Source organism: Falco naumanni, chromosome 1, assembly GCF_017639655.2.
Source record: "Falco naumanni isolate bFalNau1 chromosome 1, bFalNau1.pat, whole genome shotgun sequence".
Taxonomy (NCBI): Eukaryota; Metazoa; Chordata; class Aves; order Falconiformes; family Falconidae; genus Falco; species Falco naumanni.
This window is the reverse complement of record NC_054054.1, coordinates 51,217,766-51,244,638: the sequence shown is the minus strand read 5'-3', so window position 1 is coordinate 51,244,638 and position 26,873 is coordinate 51,217,766. Positions and strand designations below refer to the sequence as shown.

At 39.2% G+C, this 26,873-nt stretch overlaps 1 protein-coding gene across 4 annotated transcripts in view; it reads right to left on the bottom strand.

The window, feature by feature from the left end:
* Positions 1-25,931, bottom strand: part of LOC121088053 (janus kinase and microtubule-interacting protein 1-like) — a 246,654-nt gene extending 220,723 nt beyond the window's left edge. For 2 of the 4 annotated variants that reach the window (XM_040593753.1, XM_040593733.1), the window contains exon 1: positions 25,666-25,931. The gene's annotated coding sequence lies outside the window, so the exon portion shown is untranslated. The remainder of the gene's footprint in view (positions 1-25,665) is intronic. The other 2 variants (XM_040593762.1, XM_040593770.1) reach the window with 1 other exon arrangement.
* Between the last annotated feature and the right edge of the window lie 942 nt (positions 25,932-26,873).

The following is a 26,873-nucleotide window of genomic DNA, read 5'->3' as shown; positions in this document are numbered from 1 at the left end:
CCTCAGCATCACCAACACCATGTCCATCCAGCCTTCCTTAACTCTCTCAAAAGTCAGCTGAGAGCACTAGTGTAAAATTCCATCAATGCCTCAGTAATACAAAAACACCACAGGCTTTTATAGCACCTCACTCTTGGACAGCAGCACACAAGTGGAGAGGCAGAGTGGACTGCTGCTGCACCCTCCACCAAAAAGCCTTCATCAGTATTCCAACAGGACATAATTCATACTAACACTTTTAAAGTGCCAGAGGAGTAAAAAAGTAAGTACTCCTGAGAAATATCTTGACTATAAAAAATAAAACACCTAAATGGTAATAGGTTATAAAAGCAGAATTACAATAGAAATACATTTCTGTAAAGTGATTTTTTTCTTACCAGATGTATCCTTTAAAAAGAAAAGGGAATGCTGGTAATAACAAAAAGTAACTGAATTTCTACAGTAAATTTTATTTTAAAATCAGACACTTTATTCACAATGCTTTTAATTTTGATTTAAAATTTTCTTACAGATACACATAACCCAGATAGGAGGAAGAGACTACTGAAGACACTTTTCTATTCAGGTTACGCTACTGCCTTTGGACAGTATATAGATCATTATTAGAATATTTTTTTAATGTCCTGGCTCCATCAAGAGCATAAAAAAAAACCTCACTATTGACTTCTACAATAGTGTTTTACCCTGTAAATAGCAATACAATTGTCATTGAGTAAGCCTAATAAATTCACAGAGGAAATTCAGAGCAGCTGGTTTTGCTGGAGTTTGCTATTTTTAAGCAGAACTAGATTTCATTTACAAAATATTGTTTTCTTTCAGTTTTTTAATTCATGGTTACAGGAAGCTTAAACAAAATTTTCAGTTTTGGTTATTGCTGGCTGCTGTTGGGTACAGAGAGTATACATGAGGGACTAACACTGTACATCATAGAATAGTTTGGGTTGGAAGGTGTTGCAACACAAACAAACTAACAGGCTGCAACAAAGTTTTACCATTGGTCAGATTCTACTACCTGTGGTGTATCTCCTTCCTCCAGAGGTCAGACCACACTGCTCCTCCTACAATCCTCGGGGCTATTTAACCACTTAGTGGGAAGGAGCTACACCTGCACATCATCCATGTCAGCCAACCCACTGCCTCTGAGGCAAGGCCACAGCTGCATGTTATCAACACTAATCAACCCACTGCCTTCATTCCTCTACAGGAAGGGACCTTTATAGGTCACCTAGTTTGACCCTCCTGACATGAGCAGGCATATTCTCAACTAGATCAGGTTGCTCAGAGCCTCATCCAATCTGGCCTTGAATGTTTCCAGAGATGGGGCATCTACCATCTCTCTGGGAAAACTGTTCTAGTGTTTCACCGCCCTCATTGTAAAAAATGTCTTCCTTATATTTAGTCTGAATCTGCCCCTTTTTAGTTTAAAACATTAGTCCTTGTTTGAAATAGCATAACAAATCTGAATGTATGTTTATTTCTTACAATGAACAAATGAAGAAAAGATTTCATTGTCCTTCTAAAGCCAAATTCTAAAATCACTATGAAATTTTCATGTTATGAAACAGAAGTGCAATACAACTTACCTAAAATGCTTAATTACCACAAAATGTAAAATCAGTTAGTATATTTGCACAAAACATCCTTCAAACTCCAGTAAACTACAGAAAAAAAATACATCCTCATTTTTTGCTCTTTCCTTATAAATTACAGTATTCATCAGTGTTCAAATAATTCACAATAGTCAGAGTATGGTGTTCAGTTATTTAAAAATGCTGTGTATCTGTTCATAAGGCCTGAGCTTACTACTCTAGCAGAATGTCATCACTGCATACATTTAGGTGTAGAAGGGGAGTAAATTTACTACCATGGGATAACGATTTCTATATTTATGACCCACAGCCAAGAACTTCGGCAAATGCTTCAAATCAAAATAACAATGTTCCAAACAGATTAATGACCACTGTAAGAAGTAACATGATTTAATTTTTCATGTCTAAATGAAGCCCTGCTACACGATAGTGTTTTTGAATTTTTTTAAAAAATAATTATTTTCATTCCTTCAGCAATAGAGTTAATGCATCTGTGTCAAATAGTATTAAAAATTTGTCATTTATCATCATGCAAAGTGTGCTTTGCTGTGCTGCATTGACAGAAACAGAACAGGTTTTGCCTTCCTGATGACACAAAATACCAGGAAAGCATTGCATAACTAGATGTGCTTATTTTCAAGGGATGCCCTGACTTTGTAGGGCATTCCCAGCTACATGCATTAACTTGCAAGTTCTGCCTTGCCTTCCAATGGATCCTGGAGAAACTCAGTTGCCTGCATCAGACTAGGAGAGAACTGCATCACAGCATCACTTCTACCTCCACTACTCTGCATGCTATCTGGCTACTGGAAGATATATTCAGGAGGAGGAAGGAGAAGAATTATTCTAACAACAGTCACTAAATAATGCAATTTAATTTTATTTTACATCAGAGTAAGATGGGAAAATTATGTAATGATACAACATTATCATGACATAGTAAAAATAAAAATATTTTTAAAGTTCAAATTAAGAAGTACAACAGTGATTCACTTATTCTACAGGAATTAGGAGTATATATATATTCTTCCTTATGGCAAAGGACAAAGTTTAACGTCAGCATCATCTTTAATGTAACTGTAAATCTTTACCATCTACAGTTGCATATTTATGTAACTGATATTTCTTCTTAATATGCCTACTTTAGAAAGAGATTAGAGTACAAGCAGAATTTCTGACCAGTGATTATGAAATTGCTCCACTTGAAATAATAGATTTTTTTTTAAAAATCATTATTTCAGTATACAGGCCCTCTCAGATGACCAGCATTACATACACACTATTGAAAATAAAAATTCAGCCATCTCATCTGCCCTCGCCATCACACCAGTGAGTTTATAATATTTTCAGAAAAGAAAGGCAATGAATGATTACAGCAGGATAAAAGTGAAGTGAGTACAGGGCTTCGAAGCCGGAGAATGTTAGAATACCAGAACCTGCTACATTTATAGGTACAGAGAATCTATTTTAGTGTCATTTTTGGTGGGCTGGTAAGAATTACATTTGCTGTTTTTTCTGCATTTCAGAAAGCTAATTCAAAGTAGTTACTCAATTTAGTTGGGGCAACGAGCTTTTCAGGTAAAAAAGTGAGATGTTTCCAAACAGGCGAAAAAAACATCCTCCAGAACAATCCTAAAATAGATTGCTTCATGTACACAGCAAATATTGGATACTGCTGTACATAGGTATTACCTGCATTAATTTAAAATTAGTTACAAAAAGAAAACCTCATGAATTTTTTCACTGTTCAGGGCTAATAAGAAAACTATACAATATACAATAGCATCAAGTCCTCTTTTAATAACAGTCAGTGTTACACTGCTTTATTTTACTCGCTGGGGTTCTGCTGTAGTTGAGAACTATCACCAACTGCTGTCACTTTGCAGACTGTCCTTTTAAATATGGTTAATATGAAACACTTCACTGGGAACAACAATGAATTAATGAATGAACTAGGACCACTTGATAAAGAAGCTGCTATTAAACTTTTCACCATTCTTTTATATTACTCATGATGTTTTGTTATAATTGTGGTTCTGCTATTCCAATGCATTAAGATCAGCCAAAACTGAACAAACATCTTAGGTCATCAATATTCCCAGCATTCAAGTAACTGTCACTTAAGCTGCTTGCAGAGATAAACAGTAAGTGTTTCCAACTCTTGTCCAAAAGCTGCTACTGAGAAGGAAGGAAAACAGACATGGCTTTTAAGTTTCAAGGTTATTCTGAATATTGGAGATGGAAGCACACTGAACTGCTGCCAGCTGCACCATGTGTTAATGGTGATTGTGTTACATCATTTTTAGTTAATGATTTTTGGGGTAGGTCTGCAGAGGACTTTGGCAATTGCAGCATCTCAAACTGCACAGTTCACATGCTGGTCACTTAAGGGAAGTGCAATATCCAGCCTTTGGCTCTTCCTCTGCCTCTACAGTAAGTGGGAAAGTTCACTTTTCCCTCTCTATACAATCTTCGGCAGAAAACAGGCAAAAAAGGTCTACTTAAGGTTTCCTAAGACAGACATCTCCACTTAACGTAGCTCAAAACCCTCTTTTGTAATTCAATTCCCCATGCCTTTTTCCTAAAAAATGAAGCAGGTGTCAATTTTATCTTTAGGATGCAACTGGAGCAGCATGTTGTAACAGCCCTTCACACAATTTTGATTGCGTGATGCCCAGTAAATGACTGATTCATTATACTCCACTGAGGACCCCGAACATTAGTCTTCAGATCTAGGTCCTTCCCTAAGGACCAATAAAACTTTAATTATTTTTATGCGAAGTGACCTAGTTTCAAGGGAACTGGCATCCTAATATTTTTGTATGAGGATTACTTCTAATTTGAACAAAAGACTTCTACAGTCACAGAAAAGGACCTTACCTCTTCCTCTGTATTTCTGAGCAAAAATTCCTGGAATTGTATTTCTTAAAGCAGCCAATTCACCAGCGTATCTTAGCATGATGCACCTACTGACGTGGTCCCTCTAGGGACACAGATTAGGTTAAATGCAGGTGAACAGTGACTAGTTTAGCAATGAAAAATCTGTATTAACTTGGAAAAATGTAGAAACTGAGCTACGGACACACAAACCTAGACACTTGCGAGTGGAAGTTACTATGCAGACATTTTAAAAATTGTGCCTTTAGATTTGGGCAATTCAATGTCTTTGGGAATACAGCCTTCCCCTATAGCCTCACTAGACTAGCACCTACTGGTGGCCACAGAAGTATGACTTGATGCTGTTAACCAGTCAGTCCCAACACCCCTACACTGATCAGCTTTGCAGAAGCACGTACTGTCAGAGCCTTGCAGAATTCAGCACAGAAGCAGTGAAAACAATTATACATAGTTATGGGCTGCTGTGAAGCATCAGTGATTAAGTCAGTTACCAACCTGTTGCTCTTGGGGAAAGTGGTCCTGAGGAACACCAGAAATGAGCATAGGAAAGGACACGAGAGGTGAGTGCTGAGGCATGTACGTAAAGAAAATACCATCTTGGGAGTTTCTAGTTGGTGATACCAGAGGCAATCCCTAGAAGGAAGCACAATGAGAGTGCTCATTCCCTCCCTGCAGCATACTGCAATTAAAGCCAGAGTTTCATGAGCAGTTTAAGCCAATGTAAACCTTGAGAAGAAATAATTCTGTCCCTATCTTGAGCCAGTATGGCTGTGGTAAGCCAAAAGAAAGATCCAATCCAAGCTAAAATGAGGCATTTTCCCTTCTCTGTATCTTTAACCTTTATCTCTTACTCTGAGCCAATTAATCTCGTAATCTGAAAAGAAAAGGTTGCCAGAGGAAAAAGCAGCTGGGCATGGCAGGGCATCTGGAAAACCTCTTTAAATTGAAGTGTTGACTTCCAAAACTTTTCGAGATTAAGGCCTAAACTGTATTGGAAGCCCACTTCCAGCTTTTTCATCCACTTCTTCCTACTAAACATCTAATAAGATTTTTATGTCCTACCACCCACCTGATTTCTTTAAATTCAAAAATACACAGTCAAAGAGATGTGATCATTTTTTCCATATATTTATAAATACCCATAGTGATCCAGCTGACAATTTAAAATTAAGCATAGCTGTAAAAAGTGATGAGAAATACAATTAATTGTACATTACAAGTTCTTGCAAACAGACCCAAGGACTGATAATGACATTATTTTGATTTTACATAGAGTTCCTGCCTAAAATGTATTTTCTATTCATCATCTTTGAAGGAAAAAAATTTAAGACCATTTAACATAGTCCCTGTTCCAAAACACTGCTAACATCTGCATCCTCCTCCCTTTGTATTTGCAGTAAATGGGTGCATTTGGCAAATAATGGATTTTTAAATCATCTAAACTGGTACAGACAGTTCCAAGCATTCCCACTGTTATCAGACTTTGAACCCTTTATTAGAAATGCTGCAGAGATTTCTAGAAAGAGGAGAGATTAAAGAAAGGAACAATCTGATTTGTTTGGGCACTGGACAATGTTCTGCATATAGTGTTGGTTTCCAATACCTGCAAGACCTTTATAGAATAATGTAAAAGAAAACTGAAGTGATATTTGAAAAAGTTATGATATGACTTGGTGTAACACAGCAACGATAGAAATGTGTAGATGCTAGGGCTAAGTAAGATAGGCCAGGGGAAGAGAAGTTGTACCTCTGAAACAGACCTTTAAAAAATTAAACTCGGTTGATATCCTTGGTTAATATCCTTCTGGAAAATTAAACTTAGAGATCCTAATCAGGACATTGAGACCATTTCAATGTTCTCTGGGAACAGGGAGCAAATGGGAAACCAGTTGTAGTACTCCATAGGAAGAAGAAATGGTTTTAGTTACAAAGTAAAAAAATTACCTTGTAATAGTGTGTATGTGTTCAGATACTAAGTAAAATTTCTTGAGAACTGCATTTTTGTAGACCTTTCTCTTGCAGGGAACTGTCAGGAAAAACTTTGTGAAGCAAAGGCATATTATAAAAATAAGGCAGTAGTTGTTCCTAAAAAGTGAATATTTATCTTACCATTCTTACTGGGAAATGTAATATATTTTCAATCAAAGAAATATGGCATCTATACAATAATTGTTATTAAATTTATCTCCTGAAAATAGAACCATTCAAAGGTAAAGGACTATTATCAATGTCTCTCCGTTTTCACTTATTCAAGCTTCAGCAGTTTCCAATGTTTTATTCTTAAACAAGCAACATTTATAGTGAGAAAGCTGAGAGCTAGATATCAGATGCAAACTCCATGACACAGCAAAAACATCTTGGTCTTGACAATAAGTTAATATATTACAGTAAAAGTATAGCTTAGTAAACAAAAAGCAAAACCAAATTATACAGCAGTACCTGGGGTCTAGATGTTAACATGTGGCTGGCTGCTACGTCAGGAGAAGGCAAAATTAAAAAGTGAAAATGATAACCCCACATTTAAAATCCCAAAATGTAAACCTCCAGGTTCAGCTGTTTGGAAGTTACAGCACTATGCTGTCCTTCCTATCACCTGTTCTGGTTAATTCAACAAAAATGCAATCATCTGCCTAGGCCAGCCCAGATCACTTTAGTATTGCCCAGTGACTGTGTCATGCACAGGGACTATATCGCCATGCTCACTAAAGTGGATCTAATTCACTGTCATCCTTGTGCATATACAATGAAAGTCTCTCACCTCATTGGATATGAATACTTCCTTATGAAAAAGATAAAGATCAGACCTTCCTTTGTGCTCTTCCTATCTGTAGGTCTTCCTCCATGCAATATTTTTTTTAAGGTTTATTATTATAGTTATTATTATAGCAAGGCCAGTTCTTTCTCTTTCCACCTTACAATTGCATTTTTATTATCTCATTTGTTCCTGTAGTTATAAGATTCCACTAAAATCAACTATAAATTTCAGTAATAACTATACCCAAGATTTACAGATGCCCTCTCCTAAGCACTACATGAAGACTGAAGAATTGTGTTCTGCTAACTACCACCACACCAGTTCAGATGGGTTCAGCCCTATCTAGCACAGCGTCCTGCCACCCACAGCAGCCATAGGTGGTGCCAACTCAGAGACAGCTGAGAATGGAACATGCATACATAAGAGCATTAGTCCTAGCTTCTGGCTCAGAGGACTTGACAGAGGACTTTGTGAGCCTACATGGAAATTCAAAAAGTACAAGTAATAGAGAAAATAAAGGATGTAATTTTTTTCAAAGTATCTTAAAAAATGAACCATAGCAGAGGGCAGAAGGAGTTCAGAACGATGATAGAGAAACACGCTGCTCTGGTGCAAACCCATTAGTCAGTCGTTCAGCAAAAATGTGTCAAAAGCTACAGAATGATGACAGCAAGCTGCAAAGGTAGCGTACACAATGCTAAGATCATTACAGCCCACCACATATTGCAGTTGCTGCTCTTTTTGTCATCCGTACTTTTAGATAAATCAAAGGTCTACATACATGCTATAACACTGCTGTTCTTTCTTTTCCCTCTGGCCTGATAAAATCGCCATGGTTTGGGAATTTTAACAAAAAGAATAACCTGCTTGCTTTCAGATGAGGGGAAAACAAGTCGATATTCAGGCCACGATGCAGTCATGCCTGCTGACCCAGCTTATTTACAAATACTACATAACCCAACTTCAGAAAATTAAACGGAGCAACACCTTGAGACCTTTTGAGCAGCCTTCTTACAAAAAACTTACATAAACAGATGTACACAGGTGCTATTTAAATTCAGATGATCTTGAAAGAGGGATAAATTACTAAATATATAAATAAAATTTATTCCACACTAACAAAGTTTTATCAGTAACTGCTCCAATTCAGTGGAATTGTAATTGTGGAATTGCCACCAAAAGCAAGACACCCATATGAACAGTCTGCACAAAGCATTAGAGAAGGGCTGTCTCACAGCGAGGAACATTCAGAACTAGAGACAGAAAACACGATGCAAGGCACCAATGACCTGGATTTTACCTGAACATTTTCACTTTTCCTGCCCAGAAAGAATTTGTATATTTGCCGCAAAAATAATCTGGACTCAATTACTATACATATGTGATGCCCAGTGAGCAAGACAAGACTTCTAGGAACATAGAAGTTACTGCCCTTGAATAGTAAATCTGATGAATTTAGTAACCACCTAGGGTGTACAACAGCAATTCAATTGCAGTACACCTGCACATTCTTCTGTCTGGGAAATGCCAGGTGGAAATACAGCTGTCCTGCCACTGCTGGCCTTACAAACCACTCTCTTACAGCTCCACTCCACATTTTCTAACTTAAATATGAAGTCTGTGAATTTGCATTCCTATTACGAAGCCATGCATTGCATTTCTGGCAAATCTTGTACTGCAAATAATCTGAAACATAAATTACATAAAGTGACTTCTGATATAAGTTATTTTTATATCTTATATCAAAATACCTTGTTGGCAACAGAGATGCTGAATTCCTTACAGAGTACAGAGAGCAATTTGAGTCCATTCAAGTACTTCAAAATAAAAATTCATGTGAAAATAGTTTTGTTATTATGGTACTTATTTCCAGAGCATCTATCAAAGTATGAAACTTATACCCAAATACATTAAGGGGAGCATCAGTTACTGTATGGGTTGAAAGCAATCAATTTCAAAATTGATGTGGACAAAGTAGTTTATTAATAGCATTAATTGTTATTATTACTTGGAATTCTAGAAATGCTCACCGAACCTAGCTTGAAATGGGACTGCTTGTCACATAAACATGCTGCCTTTATTTAAGGATAAAAACCACAGCTGTTAGAATACTCTAAGAGTCTCATTCAACTGAAAAAAAATATATCTATAAAATCACCTAAGCTGGTACAGATAAAAAGCTCAAGGAGAGACAGACTCAAACAAGAAAAGCCTCATCTTGTTAAAGCATATGCCGCCTGTCTACGATACTTTTAACACATGCTAGAACATACTGGATGCATTATCACATTTATTGCCTTGACAACAAAGCTAGAATTAATAGTACAGAGTAGTCCTTGTTCCAAAGAACTAAAATTCAAAAGGAAGCAAAGGAAGTATTAGCTGTATTTTCAGATGCAATCTGAGATGTTTTTTCTGGGAAGCAATCAAAAAGCCAAGATTGTTTAAAATTTACTAGTTAACCATTCTATGATTCTGTGATTTTTCACAAGTCTTTACTAAATGCTGCTCTGTGCCTGTCAAAATAATAAAAAAGGGGAAAATAAGGAAATATATTTTAAATAAACAGTATCTGTAAAACAAGATTTGAAAATAAAACCTTTCCATTTTTCAGGTTCCTTTCATTTGCCTTACAGCTGAGGTTTAAAAAAAAAAAGATGATTAAAGTAAATGGAAATAGAATGTGTTGCAATAACAAAGTCTATTTGTCCCCAACAAGTTTTAAAACAAACATTTTCTCCAGTTCTGATCTTGGACACTGTTTAGGAAAGCTCTACTGAAAACACCTTATATCAAGCTGCAATTGGTCTCAAATACTAAATTCTCATTATCTAGCAAAAAAAAGGTTGTTTCCTATTATTTTTCCAAGATATCTCAGCTTCCTTCCAGAAAAACCCTGAAGTACCCTGAAAACATTTATCCATCAAACATTTATCCCACATGATGTGGGGAAGAGGATGAAAAACTGCAACACTGACCAACCCACAAGCAATGTTTAAGCTCACAAGAAGCAGTCTTACTATTGGCTTTTAATATCATTTCTTACATTTTGGGAACTGAGCCTTTGCTTTTTACATTTCTAATGCATGATATAAGAACAACTTTATTTCTGTCTTGAGGAGATTGTCATAAAAACAGTGAGGTGTTTATAATGGAAATACTCCAGTGAGAATTGAGTTTGTTCTACATATACCATATGACTTCCCCAATGCCTAGCCTTTAAAATTAAGACTTAAGGTCAATAAATAGTTTCTTTTTCATTAGTAAAGTGAAGAGTGTGAAATGCATTATTTTTATGTCCTTACTAACTTGCTAATGTAAACCTTCTGTTTCGAATGGAAGAACATATAAAACCCAGCAAATTTACTGCATGCAGTGAATTAATTGAAGGACTGAGATTCTCAGCTACTCAGTTTTTTTAAAGAAACCCGACGTTTACTACCATAAATTGAACTTGTAACTGGACTGTATCCAGTGGACATGGCATGACCTTATGAGACTTGCCCAAGCTTATATGCAAAAAAAAAAAAAAATAGTTAACTGGCATTATGAATGTGAATTATGCTCCTCATGTCTTCAGCTAAGGCTTTCAGTCACGCCAAACCGTGCTTATTTCAAGATGTGCGTGTGCACCTCTGGCAGACATGGCCCTGACTTCATGTTTGGAACTGAGCATAACTTTGCCTCTGGTGTCCCCCCATGTGGTCACCAATAAAAATCTATGCTATACTACGAAATGCAACTCATGGTGGTGCAACAGACAGAAGTTGGCTTCAGCACTGTCAAATGTGCTGCTGCTTACCCAGCAGTTAATCGATACTGATGCTCTCAGAATGAACCTCACAGTGCCAACACCAGGCTTTTTAAGACCAGAAAGATAAATCAAGTCACTGGCAAGAATGTTTTCAGCCTATCTGACTGCTGGGTATAACCAGTAATATACACAGGTCCATATGAACACACACACACAATTATGCATCCTGCCAACTAGATGAAAACTTATGTCATTTTTGACTGCAAGTCAAGGTGAGGTCCTACACAGAAAATTATAAAGCTGTTTAAAACCTACCTGAACTTGCATGTTAGGAAAAGGGCATTTGTGGGTTTCGTTTTGTCTGGGGGTTTCTCAACCTTTTGAATGGAAACCAGAAGCTGATGAATAATGTTCCTAGAAAACGATGCTTATAAATAATGATGCAAATAGTTAAGTATTTATACAGTAGTAATATAAAATAATGTTCAGCATCTTACTAAGGAACACTGCTTCTAGATGCCCATGACTCAGTTCATAATTTTAATAGAAATTTAGCAGTTCTAAAAAAGAAGCCAAGGGAATCTCTTAATTCCTTTATCTTGAATACATTTCCCTTGCTCTCTTTGTGATTGTGATATATTGCAGAATTATATATTTTAATCGGTAGATTTTTATAGCTAGCATTATCTGTACTTTTCCTAAAGTACCCTTCAAGGTTATAGCCTAAACAGAAGAAGTAAGAAATTATTTTATAGCTTGATTAAAGAAAAAAATAGACTAATGAAAAGTCTGCTGTTTATATTTCAAGTTTATTCCAATGTGACTGGTTAATTCGTATTTTCATTACAAAAACCAACCCTTCCCTAAATAACAGCAACAAACTTACAATGAATTCCATCAAAGATTACCTGTGAATTTTATTTATGTTTTCATTATTTTGTTTTTGAGCAAAGTAATGAAAAGGTAATCAAATCAGACTACTGCTGTCAGTCAATATAGGGTGACTTTATGGTCACCACATATTAGATTAAACTACAGAACTATATTTAACCTGAGAAGATAGGGTCCCATTTATGTAATCCTGCTTTAGGAGCTTCTAATGAGTTCCTGCAGACTAACCCAGGCATGCCTGCCAGCAAGCTCCCTGTTCTTTCATGTCAACGCAATGATAAGAGTACAATTTCATTGTAAAAATTGCTGCACAGCACAAAGATCACTCTTGTTAAACGTGTTGATCGGTAACCTAAAAATAAACTTCTGCCTAATGTAACTCATATTTATAACACAGAAGCTTTATTTTTATTTGTATTATATTTACTATCTAGCCATATTCACAGTGTTACTAAGAAGAGATTCCTGAGACAGGGAAATAATAATCAGGCAAGTAAGGAAATTGATAAGTTCTGTGACACTAGAGCATTCACAGAGAGAGCAGATGCCTACCCTACATTTACAAGTTAATGAACACATGCAGAAATTACCGAAAGATGCTTTAGGTCTCAAATTATACGTTGAGTGAGTTATTACAGTGGCCTCTTCTTGCTTCAAAAATCTACCATAAAGAATGCTCATCCATCTTAGAAATGTCTTCATCTTTTAGAGAGCATCCACTGAGTCAGGCTTCCCCAGCCGAGAGCCCTGCATTCGGCCACCTGTCTCGCAGACACATATGGCACTTGGGGATCAGCGGGGGCCAGGGTGAGCGTCGGTCACTCAGTAACATCTGCCAACTGATCAGAAGTGGTGTTAATGAAATTCTAAAAGGAGTTTAGTTCACTGCTCCATGCTGAAAGACAGCTGTAGTGACAAAAGGTGTACATAAAAAGTAGCACGTTAAGATTATAGATAGTAAGGTGGAGCAGAGAAAAGGATGAAGCTTTTCAGAGCATGTTTTTTGACCTGTCACCTACTGTAAACTCCTTGCTGAATACAATCATAGTACTGTTTGAAATCAAGCACAGCAAGAAATGTAAAACAGCAATGTAAGAGACCAGGACAGGAATAATAAAAGTCCCAACTACTAACAGAAGTGAATTTCAGGATTCATCATTATGATTTGTCATACACACTTCAGTACCTGCTGTTTGTAGATTTGGCTACATTTAAAGGGCTGCTAGCTCAAAGATCACCTCAATAAATTATTGTAATATATATGTATAAGAACAGTTTGAATTTCAGTGCCACTAGTTGCTTTCTTTACAGTGTGTCTACTGATACTGTATATAGGCACAAAGCACTAAAAATGCAGTGCCAAGGGATGTAGTTCAGATCATCACATTTTCTCTGGGGCACTAGGATGACTTTCTCTGTTGCTATATCAAGTCCACGGATTTCAAGATTCAGAGAACAGTGACCATACCGGGAATGGAGATATGGTATTCCAAAAGTCAAACAAGGCCAATACACCATAAACATGGTATCTCTGCTTCAAATGCTCATTATTTCCCTGCAAAGCTAAGGCTATAGTCCAGTGGAAAGTTCTTCCACTAATTGAGCTTTTCACAAAAGAAACAATGAGATGCCTCAAAGAAAAACAGTTTAAATTTATTTTACTTGAAATATTTTATCCAAAACCCACAATGACAGGAAAAAACAAATAGTGGCCTCTTTTTAGCAAAAGTAAAGAATAAAAAGTTTATGGGAAGAAGGGAAGAAAACAGCAAGGTTGATGACTGGCAATCTAAGTATTTATCTTGTTTAACTATTTCATACCAATAGATCACAGATTTTATTTTGTGGTGGGAATGAGACAGAATGTGAATCCCATCATCTTTTTCACCCTGTGGTGCACCTATCAATTAAGGCACTGTTTCTGCACCATGAGAATGCAATGAAAACACTTCATATATTGCACCCCACCTGGTACCCAAGCTTTCTGTGATGACTTTTGTTGCCAAGATTTTCTTGCCTTAAGCCTCCATCGGAAACATGGAAAGCTGCCCTTTGCAAAAGTGGAAAAGCAACATGAAAAAGAAGCAGAAGATAATTCTCCTTACTTCCCTCCATATACAGCAATCAACCTGTTACTTTCAATCCTTCAAATTTAAAATAGCCAAATAGTAGTTACATATGACAGCGTTTGAACGTATCCCAAAAGTTGAAACATTGTACATTCTCACCAATTAATCAGTACTTTTGGTGTTCGCTCAGTTGTTCACACAAAACACTCATTTTAACGCTGCTTAGCCTGGGAGAGAGGGCGACACGAATCCTGTTTCACAACTGGCCATTGAGCCAAATTGCACAGTAAGGGCCAGACACCAAACCATCTCACAAGCACCATTCACCGTTAGTCTGAAGCTGATTTTTTATAAATGCTGCTTTTTTAAACTCAAACACTGATTTTTTAGCATTCTTCCCAAGCTCAGGAAAGTTAATCTATATGTCCAAGAAGCAAACAATAGAGTTGGTGGAAAACCCGGCATTAAACAATGACTGAGCGTGTAGACTGAGTCTCGGACTCTAAGTAAAAAAAAATTATAATATATTTCAAATTTAGAAGTGTGATTACACTCACTCAAAGAGAAAAAAAAAAGTAGCAAGGTAGTAGTAAGCTAATGTAAAGCAAGATCAGAAATCAGAAAAACAGTAGCTTGCTGATAACAAGAAAAAAAATTGTTTTTCTTAGTGTAAGGGCAATTCAGAAAAATTTCATTACAAAACCACTGTAAATTCTCTGTAAATTTAAAGTCATCCAACACAACACAATCTTCAACTAGAAAGCTGATATTGAACTCAGAAAGACAAATCCTATGTTCAGCCACAGTAAAATTTATTACAAAATGTGTTTCTTTGGCATTAGACAGGTATATTTAAATCTGATATTAACATCTATGATTAAACTTGCATATGAACATGAATTATGAGTATTAATAAAAGTGTATGACACAAATGCACAGATTATCTGTGCAGACTGAAATTTATATTCCAGCCTACAGAGAAAGATAATCTCAATGGAAGAAAAGAAGCAATTATGTAAAAGGGAAATGCAGAATGGAACAGATATCAGAAAAAGCTGAAATTCAAGTTACACATGAAGCTTAAGTGCTTCATGAATAAAAAAGGAAGAAAATTTGAACAACTGAGGAACCATGCTATAAAGGAAGAAGAGGAGGAGTATCAACTAAGTATAGAATAATATGCAGATTATTGTACAGAGACATGAAACATCTGAATATAAATTCCACTTATCAAAACTTGAATGAGTTTTAGTCATGTTAGAAAATGCAAAGCTGAGCTTCAACTTACAATACAGATCAACATCATGAACACAGCATATTCCTGCTGGCTCGGTATCTCAAGTAGAAGGATGACAAAAATAATTCATTCCTTTCCTGCCATGTGATAGGCAGAAGGATAACTGAACAACAACCAGTTCTGAGCACTCTGCTTTCTGCATTATCAGGAGCAGGATGATAGTTTTGTCTCCTTGACATACTTCCACAGCGAGCATTTCAAACTCAGAAGCAGCAGATGAAACTCCCCTGGCATTAAAAGATGAAATAAATCTCTGTACAGAGGCTATTATTCCCCACATATACACTCAGGAATGGAAGCAGAGTTGAATTCTGATCCAACTTGCAGATTGTCTCTTTGTTAGTTGCAGTGATGTAGGTATCAATTCTGAAACGTATTGCACAGCTTCACTACCAGCATACTCAAGGCATCATGCAAATACACAAGTCTGGCCCCATCTTGCAGGTTGAGGCCTCCATGCAACCTATTTTCACTAGAAATGCTATCTTTTGGGGTTTTTTTTCTTGCAATAAAAAAAAATAATCAATTGTTTACATGTTTTTGAACACAAAAGCCACAGCATTTGCCCATTTACTGCAATATTACAAAACCAGAGAAAGAAGTGCAAAATTTAATTGAACAGACCTGCAGTTCGCTTCAACAGATTCAGAACACAATTAGGTGGACTCCCACCTCCCCAAATGTTTATCACCTCTGCAACAGTGGTTTGTACAAAGATAAAAAAGTGAGATTTCTCCCACTGTCCCCGGAATGACTTATGTGGTATTTGCATATTAAGTTACAACGTGGACAACAGTGGGTCATGATCATGTGCCAACGGTGTTTGTGTGCAGCACCTTCAGCCAGCTAAATCGCACATGGCACGCATTTCCAAAGGCCTTGGAGCCAAGGCCAGCTTCACAAGCCACAGCAAAAATGAACAAGAAAGTTCTCAAAACATGAAGAAAGAAAACCTGATATGTTTTTTGGAGAAAGTTAAATCCTATTTGCCAAAAACAGTTAAGAAAGACCTCAGCACCCAACACACAACATCTGAGGATTTCCACACTGATACTCTTGAAGACAACTGTGGTCAGCTGCCACCTATAAATGTAACAGCATCAGTCTTTCCTGCTTATGTGCTCCATACAACATGAAAGCTGCAGGCATACACACGTTACTGATAGAATCATTCAGAAAGACCAGTCTCAAAACCTATTTCCTTCATTTGTACAGCGGCCAGGAGCATCGCCTGTGCAACTGACTGAGTCGGCCTTGCACCAAACGCTGGCTTTCCAACACTCAGCTGCAGACCTGTAGTGAACGATAAACCAGCACTCACAGAGCAATAGTAACTGCCTTGCATGCACACACAACAAGAATTCCCCTGCTTCAAATGCACAGCCATTTCTTGTCATCCAAAATCTACTAGGTACTGTGATGCAGTGAGTATGTACTGCCTGTCCTGCACCCAAAGTGTCAGTCTATCAAGAACCTACAGCAATCATCAGTACCGGCAAAATCACATATTCTGCCAGGTTAGCACACAAAAGTTCCCCCTGCGGCCTGTCAATGCCTCTGAGGTTCAGAAACAAACACATAATTGTTTGTGCATCTCCAGTGCCTTCTACATATACAGTCCCTGCTCTGGAAAACTTCATCCAGGCTTGAGGTCTGCCACCAAATAGGACAAAGAGCACATGCAGTTGAAAGTCAAACATTGGTGGATTAAGACTACTGCTTCCCAGAAACACTAAAGCTTACTGACAAAATGCTAAGAAATAAGTCCTAGGGCAGTCCAAACGAGAAGGGCTCAGCTCTTGAACTCATCTTGAAGTGACAACAAAACTAAACACAATCAAGGAAATCCCAGAAATGTAGGCAGATGTTCACAGGCAGGTTTAATCAGTCTCAGAAGTACAATACAACTTGACAGAATTTATTTATGTTCTAATTCACTAATGTACTGGGTTAGTTTTATACCAGAAGGAAGGTCTGTGCACCTCTTCAATTGCTAAAGTTTTGGACTGTGGCCTCTAAGTCACATTTCTCTACTAAAATCTTAAGAACACATACAAGCATGCACTCACAGTCCCACTTTTCAGGGCAGGTTTCATCAGTCAGAAATACTTGTAGCATGAACCATGCTAAATGCTGGGAAAAAATCCAATTTTTAGACATTACTGCAGATTAAAGAAGGTTATATATGTATTCAAACCCCAGAAACTGTGGCAGATCTTACCTTGCACAGAGGTAAGGCTGCTGGTCACAGTCACGACGAGTGTAACTACTACTGCCAACCTCTGTGCCTAGACAAGTTTTTATTCACAACCAGTGTAAATCCAGAACACATGCAATAAAGTTGATGGATGTATGGATGTTGGATCCATGTCGCACAGACTGTAGCTGAGATCAGAATCAAACCAGTCAGTACCAAGAGGGTTCTTATTTTTCTATTTAAAAAGCTACAACTCTTGCAAGAGAGGACACGTGACAACTTATATCACCTGTAGGATGGGGTGTATGTCAGGCAATAGAAGATGGGGAAAAGAAAAACTGCTTTGTGTAATTCAAGAACTCTCAATAATAAGAACTTCCCATTGTACAGTTTCATTACTAAAGAATGTATATAAGCCTTGATGATTCCTTCCACATATTTAAAAAAAAAAAAAAAGTTATAACCGAAAACAGAATTACATGGCTGCCTACATAGACACCCACTGTTTCTTCTTTTCTCTGTAACGTATCCTTTTAACTCACTCACCTCCTTTTGCATCTTTCTCACAATTGCTGACTTACCTATTTTCCATTCATCTTCTTCAGGCTTATTGTCACAAGAAAACTGGTCATGAAAATAGTTGTTCTCTTACAGTCAGTTCAGAATACATCATCCATTTTAATTTTTCTGTCTCCCAACATATTTGTATACCAATAAAAATAATTTCCTTGAGGAACAGAGAGGTTATTCCGGAGTATCTGAAATAACTAGAGTAGGATAGTTATTCTGCAGATCTAAGCTTCACGCTGTGATAGATTCACGCATTTGGTCCCACCTCCCAGTAAGGAGCTGGCAATTACTGCATTCCAGTGCAGGACCATGGATTTTTTCCAGCTGCCTTACTCCACATGTCATTTACAGCTGATTGTGGCAGCTAAACCTGTAATGTATTTTTGGATCAGATGCAGATATGCTAGATATACTAGATATGAAAGCGCAAACCTGCAGTATATTTTGCTTTTTCTGCAGATGAGAATTATCCTTCTTGACAATCATGAGATTTAAGGCTCTGCTTTACCGACATCCAAGAGGATTTTAAGTTTACAGATCTAAATCTGTAAGAATTGGACAGTATTTATTACCTACAGTGATATGGAGGTAGCTTCCTCTAAAGGTTTTAGATATTCCTCTGCTTTGTGTGAGGAAATAGCAAATAAGTAGAATCCTGTGTTGCTTTTGTGCTCTTTGAAGGATTAGCCTCCCTCAGTTCCTGGACAATATATATATGAAGTACATAAGTACCCTGATTAGAGCTTAAACACTGTTTAAATTGGACACATCTCCAATACAACCTCTCATAAAGCATAATCTGGAGTTATTATGAGATTATGTTATAGTGCTAGTATGCAGGAATCTTATATTTCATCTAGTTCATTTCTACAAACATAATTATCTGTATGTTAATCTCTGAAGTATTTTCTGAATGTGCATTTGTGAATGCACAAAAAATCTCTGCATTTGCTGGTTTTACTTTTAGAAACCACTGTTTTGTTACCCAATAGCTAGATTCTTAACAGCTAGCTAAACAGACTAACTCTAGCTCAGATATATCTAACCACGGCTGTGGTCATGGTTCCTCACTGTGGTGCAGAAATAGACATTTATCTTCTAGAGCAGAGGTCATCTAGGAAAGGCTAAGATGAAAAGATGGGGAAAAGAAAATGTAGAAGAAAACCCAAAATATTTTAGGCTTTCTTAGACAGCGGACAACAGTAAAAAAAAATATGCAAAAAACAATACATACACAGAATATTTGATATTAACATAAAGGCAGAGTTGTTTCCATTAGCTGAATGCAAGAAAGCTTTGTGTTTTTACTGCAAGAGGTAGTAATAGCCCTGACTTTGTGGCTGGTAGAATGTAGAATCTAAAAAATCCAAGAAATTGTAACAGGCAATGACAATTTTTTTTTAAAAAAAAAGGCACACATACACCCCAAAACCTCAACAAAAAACAACAGAAAACATTAACAATGGAATATAATAAGATGTCAGGAATAAAAGAAATAGCCCAAAAATATTCATTCTTTCAAGGTAAATCATTACAGAGAATGCAAGTTAATGCCATTCAACAGTGAAACTGGTTTAAAAATACAAAAAGGCTCATCTAACCTTCCCAGTCAAGTATATACATCTTGAGCTCTGGAACAGATTCATCTTGGAGACTTCAACCCTTCTTACAAATGCAGTTTGAAATTGGCCAAGAAATGCAAAAATTAGTCATAGGGACCAAGAAGCATTTAAGCCTCATTTCTGTAGGAAGCCAGGCTATAGCAAATGTAATTGAAGTATGTAGTAAGAGTTCACCACTTTACTAAAAGATTCAGAATTACCAGAACAGACACTGAGTGCTGGGCTACAGCATCCCATCCTCCCTCCCCACCCTACACGGCAGTGGCCAAAGCCTCATGCAAAAGCTAATAAGATCATTATCTTCTAGAAGGATTATGCTGCACAGAGAAGCTGAAATGTGCCTTTGTGAGAATTAAGTCCACCATCCTTATTGGTCAGCTGAGTTATTTTCTTTTGCCATAGCGCACACAGTTTTTTTCTCTGATCTTTCTTAAAAATTACTAAATCCCAAAGCACGTTGATAATGAAGCTGGGATAAAATGCACTTGCAGATCATTCTTTTTGCTTTAAGAAACAGAGAGGTCAAGAACAGATATGAAAAGAAAAACGTCTGAATTCTTCTATAAGAACTAAAGGTCTGCTACAATAAATTCGCGAGAGTATAATTATAACATAGTCTATACCTAGTAAGTTTAGCAATGAATGATTAAGGCACAATCTGTTCTACAGGAAATACCAAGATGTGACTCAAAGTAGATCAACATAAGGTAAAAACATTGTGAAAGTGGTGCTTTACATCTGGATAGGGAAAAAGCTGTGTTCTTGGTGTTTTGTCTCTCATTTCTAAGCAATCTAAAGAAGCAACACATCACCACGCACTCTCTCCATCCTGATAGGGATCACGGTGTACTTACATTCAGATACTGCAGAACTATGTGAAGGAGTTACTTCAAAATCATACAATCAATTGCAGCTTAGAGACTCAAACAACAGGAATCACTGTCTCACAAAGTAAAAACCTCTAGCCCAGAAACGTGTCCTGATTAGATGAAGGATGCAAGTGCTTCACATTGCCACAAGTATTTATAAACACGAAGAAAAAGCTTGCTCAGAAAACTGGTAGTTCACAGGAAAACAAGGCTTGTACCTTCGGATGGCAGTTCACATGCAAGCTAGTGAGAAGAAATACAAAATATTTGACACTTTCTTAGCATAAGAAGCATTATGGTGCAGTAAATAAATAGTTACCAGATGCTGGATACTGCAATAGATAGAAAACAGAAAAGGATGATGAAATCTCAGCCTCAGAATCACTGACATTTTGGAAGGTCTTACTAAAATAGGTCTACTTTAGATAGATAAGAGGTTCCTCATTCTGATCATTAAAGAGAAACAAGGTAATTTTGGAAGAACCCAAGGAAGACTGCTCTGCAGTGGCTCACTCTTATTCTCACCATACAGATAATAACAATAATCCTTCAGTTTCAATTACACCAACATGCCACTTGGCTCACCTCATCTTAAAATGAATAAACAATGTAAGTATTAAACTTGAGTGCATTATACACACGGCAGGGGGAAATAACCTTATCACCTGCATAGTGAAATCAAAGCAACCAGATATGCAGCCAGTGTCCATAATGAAGGCTGACAACCACGTTTACCTTAGCTAAAGGCACACCGTTTACTGAAGTTACACCCAGGAAGCCGTGTATTTCATCTGCAGCACATGCCTAACATCAGTGCTGAATCAAAAGTGAAACTGCAAATTATAGCCGTGTGACACTATTGACACTTCCGTGCTGAATGGAAAGGTAACAGCTACTGTAAGAGCAACTAAAAATGTTCAATACTAATATCTTGTCAAAGACAACTGAAATGGAGGACAACTGTCAGTTATCCATGAGGACAAAAGTTGAGTCAAAATAGCACTGAGGTATATGAAAAATATACGTTCTGAAACAGCTGCCATTTTCCTTACCTTCAAGGTAGGGTGCTAGACAACAGGCAAAATATTGTTATGGTGAATTAAAGATCGGAAGAAAACACTGCAGAAAACCTCAAAGAGTTATGAGAGACATCTTGATTCTCCTGCAGTTGTGGCTGTGTCCAGCATTTAGTAGGAAGCAAGCAACACATGAAAAAATACACATTGAGCTGATAATATAAATAGCTCCCCTCTTAATTTTACACTGATTACAGAATGCCAGCTCACAGACTAAATATATAGGTTTTTTAAAAACATCTGCAAGGAACAGAACAAGTAATATTTACATCAGAGTTCTCCCGTCATCATCAAAACAAAACAAAGATGCTGTTCAACTGTCTTCCACTAAAAGCAAAGCAAACCCAAAGCAAAGCAAACCAATGTGGGCTGTGCTGTTTGAGGAGGGGATAATCAATATAAAAGTCAATTCACTATTTCTAAACTTTTCACCATTTAAGTGATTTTTGTTTAACTTTCAGACTTTCACCCCTAGAAATTGGTTTCAGTCAATCAGGTTATTCACCACATTTAGAGGATGGCACAAAAACGACTAATGTGTGTGTATGCTTATGTTTTTATATCATATGTATCAGGCACACCTTTAAAATAATGTGCAAAGGATGGAACTATTACTGAAATAGAATGAGTTAAAATTAGTTTAAACTACTACTACAGCTCCATTTTTCCCATTAAGAATTGATCTCTACCATTTTTATTGAACTACTATAGATATATTCCCTGTTACTGAAGTTAGGGCTGAAAAAGTTTTAGATTTTAAAAAATCTTAGCAAAAGTTAAACAGAAAATTACAGAATTTGCATACAGGGTGAAGGAACCCTTCCCAAGATTGAAAAAAGGACTTTTTTAGATCATGAACTCATGATGTTTTATTTTAACATGTGAATAAACTATGAAACAACGACTATGAAACTGATTTTCCTGACTAATGCAGAGTAACATTGGAATAAGTACCATAAATCAGAAACTGTTCTAAATATGGAACCTTCTTTTAATGAAAAACAAAAGAGATGGAACATGTTTGTGCATATCAGTACACAAAGCTGCAATTAAGGCTGCATATTGCGCCTCCAAAATGAAGCAGAATAGAGTTCATGAAAATTGAGAGGAAAAAATAATCAGGATTACATAGAAGAACATGAGGAAGGATTTAATGGTTTGTTTCCTTGATGGCAGAGCAACCTTAGCTCAAAATTAATAAATTAATAAATAAATTGAAACACGGTACTCAGTGGTACATGTCCATATATCCTCTTAGACAGGAGGCAGCATGCAACCAACCTTGCTTCTATACAAAGAGGCCATTCAGCCTCACATTCTTCATTATTTTCTGCCAGCTCAAGTTGTCCTTATGCTGTCCAGAAATGTGGCCCAGGCCCATTTCTTTCCTCAATACATTTACTACTCCTACAACTCCTATTGTCTATCATAATCTAATCAAAATGTTAAAAAAAAAAATCTATACATGAAAATAGTTGTAAACATTTAAATGTTGACAAATAATATTTAAAAGCAGAAACTGACAGCAGAGCTGGGATAAACTGTAACAATGATGGTGCTGGGGACACAAATATACTAACTATGGAAAACAGTAAGGAGGCTTGAACGAGATTGACCTCTAACAGAAAAATCACAATGAGGAACCTCTATTCTCTCACTGCATACTAAGAGTAACATTTTAACACTGCGCATCTCCTCCAATTCAAGCCTCATTTTTACCTCAGGTTCAACCCATGGCCTCTTTTGAGGATATTTCCAACTCTTGCGTTTCCATAACAACAATCAAAGACACTAAAGGAACATACATTTAAGTGGAGAGTGAGAATTGCTAAGCATTTCCAAAAAGAAAAAGGAAAGAAAAGACTTTATCTGCATGCAGAAGAACTTAAATATGTTGGGCAAATTTCTATACCAATGGCTTCTTACAGTACTAGTATCTCAGCCAGTAGCAGACTTATGGCCCAATGCCTCAGTGAAGGAGTTCTAGGGGGTGCCCTCCTTAAATTTTTGGAGCACCTCTCTCATCAGTGGTCTCTCCACCCCATAAGGAGAATCATCACCTCTAGAAGATACAAGATTGTCGGCCCCTCTGTTTGAAACACCAACATATCTATTCACTTCATATTAAAACACTCACTACCTGCACCCATTCAAATACAAAAAATCCAAACCCAGAAAGACCCCACACTACCTCAGGTGCAAGAAACAGTCATCCCAATGGACCAAGAAATAGAGAGAGCAGGGACTGAAAGAAAATGTTCCAAGCCCTACAGAATATCACAGCTCCTCTATTACAATAACTAATTTTAGCACTATAAATAGTAAGGCATGCGTATTTTCAATACAAAACAGAACAGCATCTCAAAAGATAATTAGGTAGAATGCAAAAGTCTTCATAAAAACCCTCCTGCCTAACCGTACCATGAATTAGTGCGTTTTACAATCAGAAAACATTTCTTTTCAGCAGACTTTGGAAAACCAACACAACGTGTATGCACCTCTAGCCATATAAAACCTGAAACAGAAACTGGCACCTCATGGAGATGAAACACAGCAGACCCTAATGAGCATTACAGAATCCCATTCCTGCATAAATACATATGCACATCATGCTTACTGTCAGTGAGACCGATCATGTAAGAAAAGCCATTACCGTGTATACATGATGGGTTCTAATCACAGGGCAGGGATCTCGGGGAGCAAAAGGATTCTTGAAATTAAGCGGGACTCATTTTCTTCCCCCTAACAAAATCTGCTAGGATTTCCTTCTAAAAATCCTATGAATTTTTAAAATCAATAAATAATAAAAATAAATACCATCTGTTTGAATTAGCATCATATCTTAGGACTGTTTGACTAGACAGTGTGGCACAGGGAAGTCATCAGTCAGGCCACTAATATACGACTGAGAATTTGCAAATACCTAACAAAAATAATTCTTGCTCGTTTGTTACACCTGTGTCCACTCCACCTTCTCTCTATGTAGAGATCCCGCAGCGACTCGCTGACCCAGCGGCTGCCTCAAGAGCCGAGGGCGAGAACTCTCCTCACAATCTCGCCCATTCACTAGCACAAACCGGTCTTAATGGGCAACCAACACAGAAAAATGACACTGCCTGCAGATACTCCTCTCATCCAACCCCCTGGAGTGATGTGCTCTGTAGTGTTGCCATAGAAAATGGAAAGGAAGCCTCCAATTAGGGAAGAGGTCACTCTTAAGCAGAGATATTATGTAAATATCTGCCAGCCTGCACCCTGGAAAAAAAAAAAAAAAAAGGCCTCATCCCGCAAGCCCTCCAAGGGCAGGCCTCAGATTTGCTCTTAGAGAACCCAAGCAGCAGGGCTGGGCTTGCCAAGCAGGTCCAAGCCCCCCTCAGCCTGCCCCGCCGACGCCCCCCGGAGCCGCAGGTACGGCCCGGCGGTAGGGCAGGGCGCGGAGCGCCGTTATCCCTGTCCCCTCCCGCGGGGACCGGCGGCGGCGGGCACCGGCCGCGGGGAGGCCGGCAGCGATGGGCGCGCACGGGCAGCCCCCCGGGGCTCGGAGGGGTCGTACCCCCCGCAGCCGCGGGGTCCCGGGCCCTCCTTTCCCTGCCGCGGCCGCGCCCCGGCTCGATGCTGGCTGCGGAGGAGTTGCGGGAGCGCCGGGGCAGGTGGAGGGCCCGGCCGGGCTGGCCCCCTCGGCGGGCAGCAGCCGCCTCTCCCGCCTGGGCACCGGCAGCGCCCGGCCCCGCCAAGGACCGGCCGCCCTTCTCGGGGCTTCCTCGCCCGTCGGGTCACCGGCGCGGAGGGGCGAGCGGAGACGCGCACGGCCCCGGCCCACCCCGGGCTGCACTTTTCTCCCTCGGGCACCTCGCACCATCAAAGTCTCTGAGTGCGGCGGCGGCAACCTCCATCCATCCATCCATCCATCCATCCATCCATCCATCCATCCATCCATCCATCCATCCATCCATCCATCCATCCATCCATCCATCCATCCATCCATCCATCCATCCATCCCCCCACCCATCCATCCCCCACCCCGTCCTCCGCGCCGCCCCCGCATCACCCACCCCTGCCTCCCGCCGCCGCTACTCACCCACGCCGCGGCCAGCAACGGTGGCAGGGCCCCGCCAAGCCCTTGCCCCGCTTCCCCCCGAGGGACCCGCTGGCGCGATGCGGACGGAGCGGCAAGCAGGCGGCGACGCACCGTCCGGCGGCCGCACCTCGCTGCCAGCGCCGGCTCCCTCCCAGCTGTCACCGGCGGCCCGCCCTCGGGAGGCGGCGGCCCCAGCCGCTCCCGCAGCCCCGCCCCGAGCGGGCGGGGAGCCCCGCAGCCGCCACGGCGGCGAGGGGCGGCCAGGCGGGGACCGCGGCGGGGCCAGCGGGGGCCGCGCTCCCAGCCTCGGCGGGCTGGACCCCCGCGCAGGGGGCGAGGTGGCACAAGTGGCTCCGGCCCGGGCGGGGGGTGTAACACCGCCGAGCGCGGCCCCGCCGCCTCGGTAGGGCATCCGGAGCAAGTGCCGAGCGGGATTTGTCGGTTTCATTTTTTATGTTACACCCTACGGCCGCATGCCAGAGCCGGACGCAGATTAACGCCACTGCCAGCACTCGCTAGCCACGCTAGACGGCTGTGAGCACTAATGCCAACCAAACCCTCATTATTTTGTTAGAATGGAGCAGAAAAGCTGCTTGAGGCTCCCGGGCCCAGGCTTTGCTCGTGCATTTCAAACCAGCCTGCCTCCTCGGCGCTGCCCCGCGCTGGCTTTGCACGCGCCTTTACGAAGATGCTCTTCACGAGTGTGATTCTGCTGATCCAGACTCAGCGACTGACCCAGTGAATGCAGCAGGAATGTATCTCCGTTAGCTAAACACCAAGACCTCGGGGAGTGGGGAGAGTCAGAATAATTAGCTTAATATTATGCTGATGGCTAATGGCAAGTTTGTGTAAATAGGCCCAGCATCAATGGTAAACAAGCCCGTTTACCACTCTGTTTGGGGTTTTGTGTTGTTGCTGCTGGGGTGCGAGGCCTATATTTAGTTTGGTGAGACAGGATGGATATAGGAAAACAGCTAGACAGACTCAAAAGAAGAACTGCAAATGCAAGAAACATATATCAGCCTTGAAACAGGCTCAAAGAAGTAGGTCGATGGGGTTTGTCAGAAAGACAGCTCTGGGATGCAGTGCAGCGACAGCGATCTGAGAAGGGGCCACTTCGTTCTAGCAGATAAAACCGTGACACTATCCAAGGCCAAACTGAATGCTTCAAATCCAAATTTGAAGTGGAACACACAGTTTTAACAGTA